This window comes from Oncorhynchus keta, chromosome 18 (genome assembly GCF_023373465.1).
Source record: "Oncorhynchus keta strain PuntledgeMale-10-30-2019 chromosome 18, Oket_V2, whole genome shotgun sequence".
NCBI lineage: Eukaryota > Metazoa > Chordata > Actinopteri > Salmoniformes > Salmonidae > Oncorhynchus > Oncorhynchus keta.
This window is the reverse complement of record NC_068438.1, coordinates 41,996,087-42,010,432: the sequence shown is the minus strand read 5'-3', so window position 1 is coordinate 42,010,432 and position 14,346 is coordinate 41,996,087. Positions and strand designations below refer to the sequence as shown.

The 14,346-nt window shown below is 48.5% G+C and overlaps 1 long non-coding RNA gene across 9 annotated transcripts in view; it reads left to right on the top strand.

Moving 5' to 3' along the window:
• Positions 1-201: 201 nt before the first annotated feature.
• Positions 202-14,346, top strand: part of LOC127908814 (uncharacterized) — a 40,435-nt gene continuing 26,290 nt past the window's right edge. For 2 of the 9 annotated variants that reach the window (XR_008068554.1, XR_008068560.1), the window contains exons 1-2: positions 205-292; positions 1,911-1,969. This is a non-coding gene — a long non-coding RNA (uncharacterized LOC127908814). Of the gene's footprint in view, positions 349-1,910; positions 1,970-4,823; positions 5,055-14,346 lie in introns of those variants that run through there. The other 7 variants (XR_008068556.1, XR_008068555.1, XR_008068553.1 and 4 more) reach the window with 7 other exon arrangements.

Genomic DNA, 14,346 nt, shown 5'->3' with positions numbered 1-14,346 from the left:
AGAGGAAGGAGGAGATGGAGGGATAAAGAGAGGAAGGAGGAGATGGAGGGAGAAAGAGGAGGTAGAGGTGGAGAGATAAAGAGGAAGGAGGAGAGGAGGAGGGATAAAGAGAGGAAGGAGGAGATGGAGGGATAAAGAGAGGAAGGAGGAGGAGATGGAGGGATAAAGAGAGGAAGGAGGAGATGGAGGGATAAAGAGGAGGAGGAAGGAGGTGATGGAGGGATAAAGAGAGGAAGGAGGTGATGGAGGGATAAAGAGAGGAAGGAGGAGATGGAGGGATAAAGAGAAGGAGGTGATGGAGGGATAAAGAGAGGAAGGAGGAGATGGAGGGATAAAGAGAAGGAGGTGGTGATGGAGGGATAAAGAGAGGAAGGAGGAGATGGAGGGATAAAGAGGGAAGGAGGAGATGGAGGGATAAAGAGAGGAAGGAGGAGATGGAGGGATAAAGAGAAAGGAGGAGATGGAGGGATAAAGAGAAGGAGGAGATGGAGGGATAAAGAGAAGGAGGAGATGGAGGGATAAAGAGGAAGGAGGAGATGGAGGGATAAAGAGAGGAAGGAGGAGATGGAGGGATAAAGAGAGGAAGGAGGAGATGGAGGGATAAAGAGAGGAAGGAGGAGATGGAGGGATAAAGAGAGGAAGGAGGAGATGGAGGGATAAAGAGGAAGGAGGAGATGGAGGGATAAAGAGAGGAAGAGGAGATGGAGGGATAAAGAGAGGAAGGAGGAGATGGAGGGATAAAGAGAAGGAGGAGATGGAGGGATAAAGAGAGGAAGGAGGGAGATGGAGGGATAAAGAGAGGAAGGAGGAGATGGAGGGATAAAGAGAGGAAGGAGGAGATGGAGGGATAAAGAGAAGGAGGAGATGGAGGGATAAAGAGGAAGGAGGAGATGGAGGGATAAAGGAGAGGAGGAGATGGAGGGATAAAGAGAGGAAGGAGGAGATGGAGGGATAAAGAGAGGAAGGAGGAGATGGAGGGATAAAGAGAGGAAGGAGGAGATGGAGGGATAAAGAGAGGAAGGAGGAGATGGAGGGATAAAGAGAGGAAGGAGGAGATGGAGGGATAAAGAGGAAGGAGGAGATGGAGGGATAAAGAGAGGAAGGAGGAGATGGAGAGGGAAGGAGGAGACTGAAGAGGAGGAGAGGATAAGAGAGAAGAGGAGATGGAGGGATAAAGAGGTGGAAGGAGGAGATGGAGGGATAAAGAGAGGAAGAAGGAGATGGAGGGATAAAGAGAGAAGGAGGATGGAGGATAAAGAGGTGGAGAGATGGAGGATGGGGAGAGGAAGGAGGAGATGGAGGATAAAGAGAAGGAGGAGATGGAAGGGATGGAGAAGAGAGGAAGGAGGAGGAGGATAAAGAGGAAGGAGAGTCTGATGGAGGGATAAAGAGAGGAAGGAGTGATGGAGGGATAAAGAAAAGGAGGAGGAGGATAAAGAAGGAGGAGGAGGGATAAAGAGAGGAAGGAGGAGGAGGATAAAGAGGAAGGAGGAGATGGAGGGATAAAGAGAGGAGGGAGGATGATGGAGGGATAAAAGAGGAAGGAGGAGATGGAGGGATAAAGAGAGGAAGGAGGAGATGGAGGGATAAAGAGAGGAAGGAGGAGATGGAGGAGGGATAAAGAGAAAGGAGGAGAGAGGAGAAGGATGGAGAAGAGAGGAAGGAGGAGATGGAGGGATAAAGAGAGGAAGGAGGAGATGGAGAGGATGAAAAGAGAGGAAGGAGGAGATGGAGGATAAAGAGAGGAAGGAGGAGATGGAGGGATGAAGAGAGAAGGAGGAGATGGAGGGATAAAGAGGGAAGGAGGAGATGGAGGGATAAAGAGAGGAAGGAGGAGATGGAGGGACTGAAGAGGGAAGGAGGAGATGGAGGGATAAAGAGAGGAAGGAGGAGGGAGGGATAAAGAGAAGGAGGAGATGGAGGGATAAAGAGAGGAAGGAGGAGATGGAGGGATAAAGAGAGGAAGGAGGTGATGGAGGGATAAAGAGAAGGAGGAGATGGAGGGATAAAGAGAGGAAGGAGGAGATGGAGGGATAAAGAGAAGGAGGAGATGGAGGGATAAAGAGAAGGAGGAGATGGAGGGATAAAGAGAGGAAGGAGGAGATGGAGGGATAAAGAGAAGGAGGAGATGGATAAAGAGAGTGGAGGAGACTGAAGAGGAAGGAGGAGAGGAGGAAGGAGGTGGAGAGATGATAAAGAAAGGAGGAGAGGAGGGATGGAGAGACTGAAGAGGAAGGGATAAAGAGATGAGGAGATGGAGGGATAAAGAGAAGGAGGAGATGATGAGGGATGGAGAGATGAAGAGGATGGAGGGATAAAGAGAGAAGGGGAGATGGAGGGATAAAGAGAGGAAGGAGGATGGAGGGATAAAGGGAAGGAGGAGATGGAGGGATAAAGAGAGGAGGAGGGGATGGAGGGATAAAGAGGGAAGGAGGAGATGGAGGGATAAGAGACTGAAGAGGAGGGATGGAGGGATAAAGAGAGGAGAGTCTGAAGATGGAGGGGAGAGGAAGAAGGTGATGGAGGGATAAAGAGGAAGGAGGAGGAGAAGGGGGAGAGACTGAAGAGGAAGGGGAGGGATGGAGGGATAAAGAGACTGAAGAGGAAGGAGGAGAGGACGAAGGGTGGAGAGATGGAGGGATGGGGAGAGGATGAAGGTGGATGGAGGGATAAAGAGGAGAAGGAGGAGATGGAGAGACTGAAGAGGAAGGAGGAGATGGAGGGATAAAGAGAGTCTGAAGGAAGGAGGAGGGATAAAGGGAAGGAGAGACTGGAGAAAAGAGAGGAGAGGAGGAGATGGAGGGATGAAGAGGAAGGAGGAGATGGAGGGATAAAGAGAGTGGAGGAGATGGAGGGAAAAGGAGGAGGAGATGGAGGGATGGTGAGACTGAAGAGGAAGGAGGAGAGGAAGGAGGAGATGGAGGGATAAAGAGGAAGGAGGAGATGGAGGGATAAAGAGAAGAGAAAGGAGGAGAGGACGATAAAGAGGTGGAGGAGATGAGAGGATAAAGAGAGGAAGGAGGAGATGGAGGGATAAAGAGGAAGGAGGAGAGGATGAAGGAGGTGGAGGGATAAAGAGAAGGAGGATGGAGGGATAAAGAGAGATGGAGGAGATGGAGGGATAAAGAGAGAAGGAGGAGAGGATGAAGGGGATGGAGAGACTGAAGAGGAAGGAGGAGATGGAGGGATAAAGAGAGGAGGAGGAGATGGAGGAAAAGAGAAGGAGGAAGATGGAGGGACTAAAGAGGAAGGAGGAGATGGAGGGATAAAGAGGGAAGGAGGAGATGGAGGGATAAAGAGAAGGAGGAAGATGGAGGGATAAAGAGAAGGAGGAGATGGAGGGATAAGAGAGGAAGGAGGAGATGGAGGGATAAAGAAGGAAGGAGGGAGGAGATGAAGAGGAAGGAGGAGAGGAGGAGGAGATGGAGGGATAAAGAGGAAGGAGGAGAGGAGGGATAAAGAGAGGAAGGAGGAGATGGAGGGATAAAGAGAGGAAGGAGTGGAGGGATAAAGAGGAAGGAGGAGATGGAGGGATGGAGGAAGGAAGAGGAGGATAAGAGGAAGGAGGGATGGAGGGATAAAGAAAAGGAGGAAGGACGAAGGGTGGAGGGATAAAGAGAGGAAGGAGGAGATGGAGGGATGGAGAGAGAAGGAGGAAGGAGGAGGAGGATGAAGGGAGATGGAGAGACTGAAGAGGAAGGAGGAGATGGAGGGATAGGGTGGAGAGATGAAGGGATAAAGAGAGGAAGGGGTGGAGGGATGAAGAGAAAGGAGGAGGAGGAGATGGAGGGATACTGAAGAGGAAGGAGGAGATGACGAAGGGTGGATAAAGACTGAAGGAGGAGATGGAGGGATAAAGAGAAGGAGGAGATCTGAGGGATGGGGAGGAGGATGAAGGGATGGAGGGACTGAAGGAGGAAGGAGGAGATAAAGAGAGGAAGGAGGAGATGGAGGGATAAAGAGAGGAAGGAGGTGGGCGGAGACTGAAAAGGAAGGAGGAGAGGAGGATAAAGGAAGGAGGAGATGGAGGGATAAGGAAGGAGGAGGGATGGAGGGATAAAGAGAGTCTGAAGGAGGATGATGGAGGGATAAAGAAGGGTGGAGGAGATGGAGGGAAGGAGGAGAGGATGGAGGAGATGGAGGGATAAAGAGAGGAAGGAGGAGATGGAGGAGGGATAAAGACTGAAGAGGAAGGAGGAGAGGAGAAGGCTGGAGATGGAGGGAAAAGAGGAAGGAGGAGATGGAGGGATAAAGAGAGGAAGGAGGAGATGGAGGGATAAAGAGGAAGGAGGAGATGGAGGGATAAAGAGAGGAAGGAGGAGATGGAGGGATAAAGAGAGGAAGGAGGAGATGGAGGGATAAAGAGAAAGGAGGAGATGGAGGGATAAAGAGAGGAAGGAGGAGATGGAGGGATAAAGAGAAGGAGGAGATGGATAAAGGAGAGGATGAAGGAGGATGGAGTGATGAGAGGAGGATAAAGAGAGGATGAAGGGATGGAGGGATAAAGAGAAGGAAGGAGGATGATGGAGGGATAAAGAGAGGAAGGAGGAGATGGAGGGATAAAGAGAGGAAGGAGGAGATGGAGGGATAAAGAGAGGAAGGAGGAGATGGAGGGATAAAGGGGAAGGAGGAGATGGAGGGATAAAGAGAGGAAGGAGGAGATGGAGGGATAAAGAGGAAGGAGGAGAGGAGATGAAGGAAGGAGGAGATGGAGGATAAAGAGGGAAGGAGGAGATGGAGGGATAGAGAGAAGAGGAAGGAGGGATAAAGAGAAAGGAGGAGAGAGGAAAAGAGGAGGTGATGGAGGGATAAAGAGAAAGGAGGAGATGGAGGGATAAAGAGAGGAAGGAGGAGATGGAGGGATAAAGAGAGGAAGGAGGAGATGGAGGGATAAAGAGAGGAAGGAGGAGATGGAGGGATAAAGAGAGGAAGGAGGAGATGGAGGGATAAAGAGAGGAAGGAGGAGATGGAGGGATAAAGAGAGGGAGGGAGGAGATGGAGGGATAAAGAGAGGAAGGAGGAGATGGAGGGATAAAGAGAGGAAGGAGGAGATGGAGGGATAAAGGGAAGGAGGAGATGGAGGGATAAAGAGAGGAAGGAGGAGATGGAGGGATAAAGAGGAAGGAGGAGATGGAGGGATAAAGAGAGGAAGGAGGAGATGGAGGGATAAAGAAGGAGGAGATGGAGGGATGAAGAGGAAGGAGGAGAGGAAGGAGGGATGGAGGGATAAAGAGAAGGAGGAGATGGAGGGATAAAGAGAGGAAGGAGGAGAGGAGGGATAAAGAGAGGAAGGAGGAGATGGAGGGATAAAGAGAAAGGAGGAGATGGAGGCTGGAGAAAGAGAAGGAGGAAGGAGGGATAAAGAGAGGAAGGAGGAGATGGAGGGATAAAGAGAGGAGGGAGGATGATGGAGGGATAAAGAGGATGGGGAGGAGATGGAGGGATAAAGAGAGGAAGAGGAGATGGAGGGATAAAGAGAGGAAGGGGATGGAGGGATAAAGAGGAAGGAGGAGATGGAGGGATAAAGAGAGGAAGGAGGAGATGGAGGGATAAAGAGAGGAAGGAGGGATGGAGGGATAAAGAGAAGGAGGAGGGAGGAGATGGAGGATAAATGAGAGGAAGGAGGAGATGGAGGGATAAAGAGGAGGATGGAGGGATGGAGGAGACTGAAGAGGAAGGAGGAGGAGAGGAGGTAGGGCGGAGGGATAAAGAGGAAGGAGGAGAGGATGGAGGGATAAAGAGAGGAAGGAGGAAGGATGGAGGGATAAAGGGGAAGGAGAGATGGAGGGATAAAGGAGGAAGGAGGAGATGGAGGGATAGAGAAGAGGAAGGAGGAGATGGAGGGATGGAGAGACTGAAGGAGGAGATGGAGGGATAAAGGGTGGGAGGAGATGGAGGGATAAAGAGAGGATGAGGGATGGAGGGATGAAGAGGGAAGGAGGAGATGGACGGATAAAGAGACTGAGGAGATGGAGGGATAAAGAGAGGAAGGAGGATGGAGGGATAAAGAGGGAAGGAGGAGATGGAGGGATAAGGGTGGAGGAGATGGAGGGAAGGAGGAGAGGACGAGAGGAGATGGAGGAAGGAGGGATAAAGAAGAGGAAGGAGGAGATGGAGGGAGGAAGGAGGAGAGGTGATGAAGGGATAAAGAGAGGAAGAGGATGGGGGGAGAGGATGAAGGAGGAGAGAGGAGATGAGAGGAAGGAGAGAGGACGAAGGGTGGAGAGACTGAAGAGGAAGGAGCAGAGATGGAGGGATAAAGAGAGGAAGGAGGAAGGAGGGATAAAGGAGGAAGGCTGGAGACACTGGAGGGATAAAGGAGGAGAGGAGATGGAGGGATAAAGAGAGGAAGGAGGAGATGGAGGATAAAGAGAAGGAGAGAGATGGAGGGAAAAGGGAGAGGAAGGAGGGATGGAGGGATAAAGAGAGGAGGAGGAGATGGAGGGTAAAGAGACTGAAGAGGAAGGAGGAGAGGAGGAAGGGTGGAGAGAGGAAGAGGGAAGGAGGGATAGGATGAAGGAAGGAGGGATGGAGGGATAAAGAGGGAAGGAGGAGAGGAGGTATAAAGGAGGAGGACTGAAAGGAAGGAGGAAGGAAGGAGATGGAGGATAAAGAGGAAGGAGGAGATGGAGGGATAAAGAGACAGAAGGAGGAGATGGAGGGATAAAGAGAACTGGAGGATGGAGGGATAAAGAGGAAGGAGGAGATGGACGAAAGGATGGAGGACTGAAGAGGAAGGAGGAGAGGATGGAGGGATGGAGAGACTGAAGGAGGAGATGGAGGGATAAAGAGGTGAGGAGATGAAGGGATAAAGAGAGGAAGGAGGGGATGGAGGACTGAAGAGGAAGGAGCAGAGGAGGAAGGGTGGAGGAGATGGAGGGATAAAGAGAGGATGAAGGGTGGAGATAAAGACTGAAAGAGGAATGGAGGAGATGACGAAGGAGGAGATGGAGGACTGAAGAGGATGGGGAGAGGATGGAGGGATAAAGAGACTGAAGGAGGGATGGAGGGATAAAGAGAGGAAGGAGACTGAAGAAAAAGAGGAGGAGGAGGAAGATGGAGAGACTGAAGAGGAAGGAGGAGATGGAGGGATAAAGAGTGGAGAGACTGGAGGGAAAAGGAGGAAGGAGGGATGGAGGGACTGAAGAGGAAGGAGGAGATGGAGGGATAAAGAAGAGGAAGGAGGAGAGGACGAAGGGTGGGAGGGACTCAAGAGGAAGGAGGAGATGGAGGAGAGGAGAAGGGTGGAGGGATAAAGAGGAAGGAGGAGGATGGGGGGAGAGAGAAGAGAAAGGAGGATGGAGGGATAAAGGAGACACTGGAAGAGGGTGATGGAGGAGATGAGGAAGGGGAGATGGAGATAAAGAGAGGAAGGGGAGGAGGATGAAGGATAAAGAGATCTGAAGAGGAAGGAGGAGGGATGAAGGGTGGAAGGAGACTGGAGGGATAAAGAGAGGAAGGAGGTGGAGAGATAAAAGAGGAAGGAGGAGAGGAGTGGATAAAGAAGAGGAAGGAGGAGAGGAGGTAGGATAAAGAGAAGGAGATGGAGGGATAAAGAGAGGAAGGGGTGATGGAGGGACTGAAAGGAAGGAGGAGAGGATGAAGGAGGGATAACAGAAGAGGGAGGAGGAGAGGATAAAGTGGAGGACTGAAGAGGATGGGATAAAGAAGGATGGAGGTGATGGAAGAAAGGAGGAAGGAGGATGAAGGGATGGAGAGACTAAAGAGGGAAGGAGGAGGACAAAGGGTGGAGAGACTGAAGAGGAAGGAGGAGATGGAAGGGATGGAGAGACTGAAGAGGAAGGAGGAGAGGAGGGATAAAGACTGAGAGAATGGGGATGGAGGGATAAAGAGAGGAAGGAGAGATGGAGGGATAAAGGAGATGAAGGAGGAGATGGAGGGACTAAAGAGGAAGGGGAGAGGATGAAGGGTGGAGGGATGAAGAGGAAGGAGGAGAGGAGAAGGGTGGAGGGATAAAGAAGGAAGGAGGAGAGGGAGGGATGGAGAGACTGAAGGAGGAGATGGAGGGATAAAGAGAGGAAGGAGGGATGGAGGGATAAAGAGGAAGGAGGAGATGGAGGGATAAAGACTGAAGGAGGAAGATGGAGGGATAAAGGGGAAGGAGGAGATGGAGAGGAAAAGAGAGAAGGACGAAGATGGAGGGACTAAAGAGGAAGGAGGAGATGGAGGGATAAGACTGAAGAGGAAGGAGGGATAAAGAGGACGAGGGATGGAGGGACTAAAGAGAGGAAGGAGGAGATGGAGGGATGGAGAACTGAAGAGGAAGGAGGAGATGGGAAGGGTGGAGAGACTGAAGAGGAAGGGGAGATGGATGAAGGGTGGAGGTCTAAAGAGGATGGGGAAGGATGAAGATGGAGGGATGAAGAGGGAAGGAGGAGAGGACGAAGGGAAGGAGAGACTGAAGAGGAAGGAGGAGAGGAGGTAGGGAGGATAAGAGGAAGGAGGAGATGGAGGGATGGAGAGACTGAAGAGGAGGATGGAGGGATAAAGAGTTTGAAGGAGGAGATGGAGGGATAAAGAGAGGAAGGAGAGACTGGAGGGATAAAGGAGAAGACGAGGAGATGGAGGGACTAAAGAGAGGAAGGAGGAGATGGAAGGGATAAAGAAGAGGGATGGAGGAGAAAGAGATGAAGGAGATGGAGGATAAAGAGAAGGAGGAGAGGAAGGGATGGAGAGACTGAAGGGATAAAGGAGGAAGGATGAAGGGTGGAGAGATAAAGAGAGGAAGGAGGAGATGGAGGGATAAAGAGACTGAAGGAGATGGAGGACTGAAGAAGGATGGAGAGGAGGATAAAGAGGAGGAAGGACGAAGGATGGATAAAGACTGAAGAGGAGGATGGAGGGATGAAGGAAGGAGAGATGGAGGGATAAAGAGAGGAAGGAGGTGGAGAGACTGAAGAGGAAGGAGGAGATGATGAGGGATAAAGAGACTGAAGAGGAAGGAGGATAAAGGATGAAGGGGAGATGGAGGGATAAAGAGGAAGGAGGAGGATGATGGAGAGACTGAAGAGGAAGGAGGAAGGATGAAGGGTGGAGGGATAAAGAGGGAAGGAGGAGATGGATGAAGGGTGGAGAGAGGAAGAGGAAGGAGGATAAAGGATGAAGGGATGGAGGGATAAAGAGAAGGAGGAAGGATGAAGGGTGGAGGGACTGAAGAGGAAGGAGGAGAGAGGATGAAGGGTGGAGAGACTGAAGAGGAAGGAGGGAGAGGATGAAGGAGATGGAGAGACTGAAGAGGGAAGGAGGAGATGGAGGATGAGAGGAAGGGTGGAGGAGACTGAAGAGGGAAGGAGGAGATGGAGGGATAAAGAGAGGAGGAGACTGAAGAGGAAAAGAGAGGATGAAGGAGGAGATGAGGGAAAAGAAGGAAGGAGGGATGGAGGGATAAAGAGAGAAGGAGGAGAGGAGGAGAAAGAGATGAAGGAGTGGAGGAGGGACTGAAGAGGAAGGAGGAGATGATGAAGGGATAAGAGAGAAGGAGGAGATGGAGGGATAAAGGAGGAGACTGAGGAGATGGAAGGGATAAAGAGAGGATGAAGGTGATGGAGGGACTGAAGAGGAAGGAGGAGAGGAGGGATAAGACTGAAGAGGAAGGAGGTGATGGAGGGATGAAGAGGAAGGAGGAAGGAGAGGAGGGAGGAAGAGGAAGGAGGAGGAGAAGGGTGGAGGGATAAAGAGGAAGGAGGAGAGGATGAAGGGTGGAGAGACTGAAGAGGAAGGAGGAGAGGATGGAGGGATAAAGAGGAAGGAGGAGATGGAGGGATAAAGAGAGAAGAGGAAGATGGAGGGATGAAGGGTGGAGGACTGAAGAGGAAAAGGAGAGGAGGAGATGGAGGGATGAAGAGAGGAAGGAGGAGATGGAGGGATAAAGAGACTGAAGAGGAAGGAGGGAGAAAGGATGAAGGAGGGATGGAGACTGAAGAGGGAAGGAGGAGATGGATGATAGGATGGAAGACTGATGGAGGAAGGAGAGAGGATGAAGGGTGGAGGACTGAAGAGAAGGAGGAGGAGATGGAGGATAAAGAGAGGAAGGAGGAGATGGAGGGATAAAGAGAGGAAGAGGAAGGAGGAGAGGATGAAGGGTGGAGACTGAAGAAGGAGAGAGGATGAAGGAGTGGAGAGATGAAGAGGAAGGAGAGATGGAGGGATAAAGAAGAGGAAGGAGGAGAGGATGAAGGGTGGAGGGACTGAAGAGGAAGGAGGAGATGGATGAAGGGTGGAGAGACTGAAGAGGAAGGAGGAGAGGATGAAGGGTGGAGAGACTGAAGAGGAAGGAGGAAGGATGAAGGATGGAGGGACTGAAGAGGAAGGAGGAGATGGATGGAAGGGTGGAGAGACTGAAGGGTGGAGGAAGGAAGGAGAGGATGAAGGATGGAGGGACTGAAGAGGAAGGAGGAGAGATGAAGGGTGGAGAGACTGAAGAGGAAGGAGGAGGGGATGAAGGGTGGAGAGACTGGAAGAGGAAGGAGGAGAGGATGAAGGATGGAGAGACTGGAGGAGAGGAAGGAGGAGAGGATGGGATGGAGAGACTGAAGAGGAAGGAGGAGAGGATGAAGGATGGAGAGACTGAAGAGGAAGATGGAGGAGAGGATGAAGGGTGGAGAGACTGAAGAGAGGAAGGAGGAGAGGATGGAGGAGAGACTGAAGAGGAAGGAGGAGAGGATGAAGGATGGAAGACTGAAGAGGAATTAGGAGAGATGAATACAAATGAGGAAGAGAGGATGGGACAAATCATTCCTTTAAGTGCCTCAGCTGAATCTGGTAATGAATGGTGTGGCTGTTGAACAAGTTGAGGAGACTAAATTACTTGGCGTTACCTTTCAATGGTTGTAAAGATGGGGAGAGGTCTAGCAGTAATAAAGAGATGCACTGCTTTACTGACAACTCACTCCAAAAAAAAGACCGTTCTGTAGGCTCTAGTTTTGTCTAATCTTGATTATTGTCCAGTCGTGTGGTTCAGTGCTGCAAGGAAAGACCTAGTTAAGCTGCAGCTGGCCCAGAACAGAGTGGCACATTTTGCTCTTATTTATAATCAGAGGGCTGATATAAATACTATGCCTGCCAGTCTCTCTTGGCTAGGAGTTGAGGAGAGACTGACTGCATCACTTCTTATTTTTATAAGAAATATTAATGTGTTGAAAATCCCAAATTGTTTGCATAGGCAAATTACACACAGCTCTGACACACACACTTATCCCACCAGACAGGCCACCAGGGGTCTTTTCACATTCCCCAAATCCAGAACAAAGTCAAGAAAGTGTACAGTTTTATATTGAGCCTTATTGCATGGAACTTCCTTCCATCTCATATTGCTCAAATACACAGCAAACCTGGTTTAAAAAAACAGATAAAGCAACACCTCACGGCACAACACCTCTCCCCTATTTGACCCAGATAGTTTGTGTGTATGCACTGATATGTAGGCTATGTGTGCCTTTTCAAAAAATGAATGGAGGGAGGGTACTGCTGGGTAGGGAATGGGTGGGGGAAGAAAGGTGGGTGGTCTCCTAATGTGATTTCTCACTATTCTTCTACAATGTAAAACTAGTAAAAATAAAGAAAAATACTGGAATGAGTAGGTGTTTTAAAACTTTTGACTGTTACGGTGTATATCTGCACTAACGTTCAAAAGTTTGGGTTCACTTTGAAATGTCCTTATTTTCCATGAAAACATACATGAAATTAGTTACAAAATGAATAGGAAATATAGTCAAGGTTTTAAATAATGATTTTTAAATGAAAAAAGAATTGTGTCCTTTAAACTTTGCTTTTGTCAAAGAATCCTCCATTTCCATCAATTACTGCCTTGCAGACCCTTGGAATTCTAGTTGTCAATTTGTTGAGGTAATCTGAAGAGATTTCACCCCATGCTTCCTGAAGCACCTCCCACAAGTTGGATTGGCTTGATGGGCACTTCTTACTTATCATACGGTCAAGCTGCTCCCACAACAGCTCAATAGGGTTGAGATCCGGTGACTGTGCTGGACATTATAGACAGAATACCAGCTGACTGCTTTTTCCCTAAATAGTTCTTGCACAGTTTGGAGATGTGCTTTGGGTCATTGTCCTGCTGTAGGAGGAAATTGGCTCCAAATAAGCGCCATCCACAGGGTATGGTATGGTGCTGCAAAATGGAGCCTTCCTTCTTCAAGATCCCTTTTACCCTGTACACATCTCCCACTTTACCACCACCAAAGCACCTCCAGACCATCACATTTTCTCCACCATGCTTGACAGATGGCATCAAGTACTCCTCCAGCATCTTTTCATTTTTCTGCATCTCACGAATGTTCTTCTTTGTGATCCAAACACCTCAAACTTAATGTGTCTGTTCATAACACTTGTTTACATTCTTCCTCTGTCCAGTGTCTGTGTTCTTCTGTACATCTTAATCTTTTATTTTTACTGGCCAGTCTGAGATATGGCTTTTTCTTTGCAACTCTGCCGAGAAGGCCAGCATCCCGGAGTTGCCTCTTCACTGTTGACATTGAGACTGGTGTTTTGCGGGTACTATTTAATAGTACCAGTTTGCCAGTTTGCCAGTTTGGACTTGTGAGGCATCTATTTCTCAAACTAGACACCCCTCTTGTCCTCTTGCTCAGTTGTGCACTGGGGCCTCCCACTCCTCTTGTCCTCTTGCTCAGTTGTGCACCGGGGCCTCCCACTCCTCTTTCTATTCTGGTTAGAGCCCGTTTGCACTGTTCTGGGAGTAGTACACCGCGTTGTACAAGATCTTCAGTTTCTTGGCAATTTCTTGCATGGAATAGTCTTCATTTCTCAGAACAAGAATAGACTGACGAATTTCAGAAGAAAGTCTGTTTCTGGCCATTTGAGCCCACAAATGCTGATGCTCCAGATACTCAACTAGTCTAAAGGCCAGTTGTATTGCTTTTAATCAGAACAACACTTTTCAGCTGTGCTAACATAATTGCAAAGGGTTTTCTAATGATTAATTAGCCTTTTAAAATTATAAACTTGGATTAGCTAACACTACATGCCATTGGAACACAGGAGTGATGGTTGCTGATAATGGGCCTCTGTACACCTATGGAGATATTTCATTAAAAAATCTGCTGTTTACAGCTACAATAGTCATTTACAACATGAACAATGTCTACACTTTATTTTCGGATCAATTTGATGTTATTTTAATAGACAAAAATAAAGACATTTCTACGTGACCCCACACTTTTGAACGGAGGGCATCTATATATGTACATAATATACCCGTCAAATGTTTGTAAGTCGCTCTGGATAAGAGCGTCTGCTAAATGACTTAAATGTAAATGTAATGTTTGGACTCACCGACTCATTCATTGTTTTTTCTTTAATTCTACTATTTTCAACATTGTAGAATAATAGTGAAGACATAAACACTTTGAAAAAACACACATGGAATCATGGAGTAGTTAAAAATTTGAGATTCTTCAAAGTAGCCACCGTTTGGCTTGATGAAAGCTTGGCACACTTTTGGCATTCTGTCAACCAGATTTATGAGGTAGTCACCTGGAATGCATTTCAACTAACAGGTGTGCCTTGTTAAAGGTTAATTTGTGGAATTTCTTTCCTTCTTAATGCATTTGAGCCAATCAGTTGTGTCAAGGTAGGGGTGGCATAGAGAATATAGCCCTATTTGGTAAAAAAACAAGTCCATATTATGGCAAGAGCAGCTAAAATAAGCAAAGAGAAATGACAGACCATCATTACTTTAAGACATGAAGGTCAGTCAATGTGAAAAATATGGAATATTTCAAGAACTTGAAAGTTTCTTCAAGTGCAGTCGCAAAAACCATCAAGCGCTTTGATGAACCTGGTTCTCATGAGGAACGCCAACGGAAAGGAAAACCCAGACTTACTTCTGCTACAGAGGACAAGTTCATTAGAGTTACCAGCCTCAGAAATTGCAGCCCAAATAAATGCTTCACAGAGTTCAAGTAATAGACACATCTCAACATCAATTGTTCAGAGGAGACTGCGTGAATCAGGACTTCATGGTCGAGTTGCTGCAAAGAAACCACTACTAAAGGACACCAATAAGAAGAAGAGACTTGCTTGGGCCAAGTAAGACAAGCAATGGACATTAGACAGGTGGAAATCTGTCCTTTGGTCTGATGAGTCCAACTTTGAGTTCCAAAGCCATGTCATTGAGAGACGGAGTAGTTGAACAGATGATCTCTGCATGTGTAGTTCTCACAGTGAAGCATAGAGGAGAAGGTGTGATGGTGTGGGGTGCTTTGCTGGTGACACTGTCAGTGATTTATTTATAATTCAAGGCACACTTAACCCGCATGGCTAATACAGCATTGTGCAGCGATACGCTATTCT